This window comes from Canis lupus, chromosome X (assembly GCF_011100685.1).
Source record: "Canis lupus familiaris isolate Mischka breed German Shepherd chromosome X, alternate assembly UU_Cfam_GSD_1.0, whole genome shotgun sequence".
Lineage (NCBI taxonomy): Eukaryota > Metazoa > Chordata > Mammalia > Carnivora > Canidae > Canis > Canis lupus.
The window spans coordinates 73,529,665-73,531,913 of record NC_049260.1 but is presented as its reverse complement, the minus strand read 5'-3'; the positions used below and the strand labels follow the sequence as shown (position 1 = coordinate 73,531,913).

Sequence of the window (2,249 nt, the reverse complement as noted above, 5' to 3'; positions counted from 1 at the left end):
ATGGGGATACATAAATGCCTTCTCAGAAAATGGTGAGGCAAGAAAATCAGGATCTAGAAACTGACCTGAAGTAGGGACCACACAGGGCAGAACAGGATGTAACATATATTGGCACAGTTTTCTCATGGCTCAAGTTCCCTAAGATTTCATTGACCACACATATTGTGGCCCTAGTGGGTCTGAGAAAATGGCTGGATCTGAGAAAATGGGGAAACTTTTTCATAAACTAAATTTTTATCTATGGGACTTACCTCACTTTTCTGAAATAATTTATCCTGACAGTCATGTATTTTGCTTTGAAGAGACTGTTTATATATCCATGTTCTATTAGTTCTTGGACAAAATAACTGAAAACAGACACATCCTTATGTGGGGAAATAGTGTCTTCTGTTTTCAGGGACTCCATGAAACTCATTTCCCGATAATTCCCTAGGTGCTAAATAGTGGGCTAGCCACTTTATAGATTCTAACTTGGTTAATTCTTACAACAAGCAAGTAAGGCAAACATTATTTTCATTTTGTAGATGAAAAACTAAGACGCAGAGTGGTTAAATAACTAGAACAAAGTCAGTTAGTAAACTGCAAAGCTGGGATATTCTATTAGTTAAGGCTCTGTGGAGAAACAAAACCAATAGAATGTGCATATTTCGAGAAGTGATTTATGATAAGGAATTGGCTCAGGCAATTATAATGGCTTGCTAGTCTAAATCTACAGTGTGAGCTGGCAGTTATTGAGATCCTGAAGAGCCAATGGTACAGATAAAGTCCAGAAACAGTCCTCTGGAGAATTCTTTCTTGCTCTGGGAGGGTTTTGTTGTTGTTCTATTCAAGCTTACAACTGATTGGATGAGGTACATAAACATAACGAAAGGCAGTATACTTACTCAAAACCCAATGATTTAAATGTTAATGTCATCCAAAAACAACTTTCAAGTTCACACAGAAAATTAACCATCACAGATATGAACCCAGGAAGTCTGATTATGCAGAGCTCTGAATACTTTTGAACATTTAACATAAAAATGTTTATTATTATTTCCAGTTATTTAAACCTCATAACAATCTTATGAGGGGAGTACTATTATTATCCTTATTTTACAAATGAAGAGAATGAGGCTCAAAGAGATAAGAATTTTGCATGCAGTTACACAGCATGTAAATGTTAGAACTAGAATTTGAATATAGATATTACCCATCTTTGCTTTTACAAAAGACCTACATTAGTATGGTAACAGCTTTTTTCTGTAAAAGTGAAAATCCTCTCAGATTTACTTTGGCTAGCAAAACCAGGTATTAATGCAAATCTTTCTTAAAGATGAAGTGGCTTAATGCAAACTTTTGGAATACAGAGGATACTCTTTGCTTTATACAATATAAAAAAGGTTTATGAAACCTTTCAGCTTATGAAAGATTGCACAGAGATGTTCTAAATTTGAATAGTGGGAGAAACTGTAGAGGTTTTCTAAATAAAAATCTTGCTTTTTCTCTTTTACCATACCATGTCCAAGGTAATTTGAAGTGATTGGGATTTTTTTAATAAGGAGTGGTAGAAAATATGTTATATAAATAATCTGATGATTTTACTAAAATTACATGACCATATTTATATTTATATATAATATAATTATATTTATGCCACATATATACTAATATTATATATTTATACCACTCTGTTTTTCCTTTGAAAACACATGTTCTTTGGTATACTCTGGAGATCATAATTAAAATTAATATGTGAGCATGTATCTGTTAATCTTCTGGAAGTTACACATGTGCTATGTTTATCCTCATTTTATTTTTTTAATTTAAATTCAATTAATTAAATATAGTGTATTATTAGTTTCAGAGGTAGAGTTCAGTGATTTGTCAGTCTTATATAATATCCAGTGCTCATTATATCACGTGCTCGCCTTAATGTCCAAAAAAATATGGAATGCTTCATGAATTTGCATGTCATCCTTGCACAGGGGCCATGCTAGTCTCCTTTATATTGTTCCAATTTCAGTATATGTGCTTCCAAAGTGAGCACTGTCCTCATTTTACAGATGAAGAAATGAGACAGTGATGTGTATGGCAGAGCCAGGACTCAAATCCAGGCAGTCTTATTTTGGATCCTGGCCTTTTCACCTTTATAATGTACTACCTGTGTTAATAACATGCAATTTTGCAGAATTACTACTACTAGTAAGCATAGAAAAACTCAGGACATGGTATTTTCAACACATCTGTGAAAGGTATAGAGCCATAAA

The 2,249-nt window shown here is 33.3% G+C and overlaps 1 non-coding gene across 1 annotated transcript; it reads right to left on the bottom strand.

Moving 5' to 3' along the window:
• Positions 1 to 1,922: 1,922 nt before the first annotated feature.
• LOC119868578 lies at positions 1,923 to 2,029 on the bottom strand. Its single transcript, XR_005386573.1, has one exon. It is a non-coding gene; the product is annotated as a U6 spliceosomal RNA (small nuclear RNA).
• Between the last annotated feature and the right edge of the window lie 220 nt (positions 2,030 to 2,249).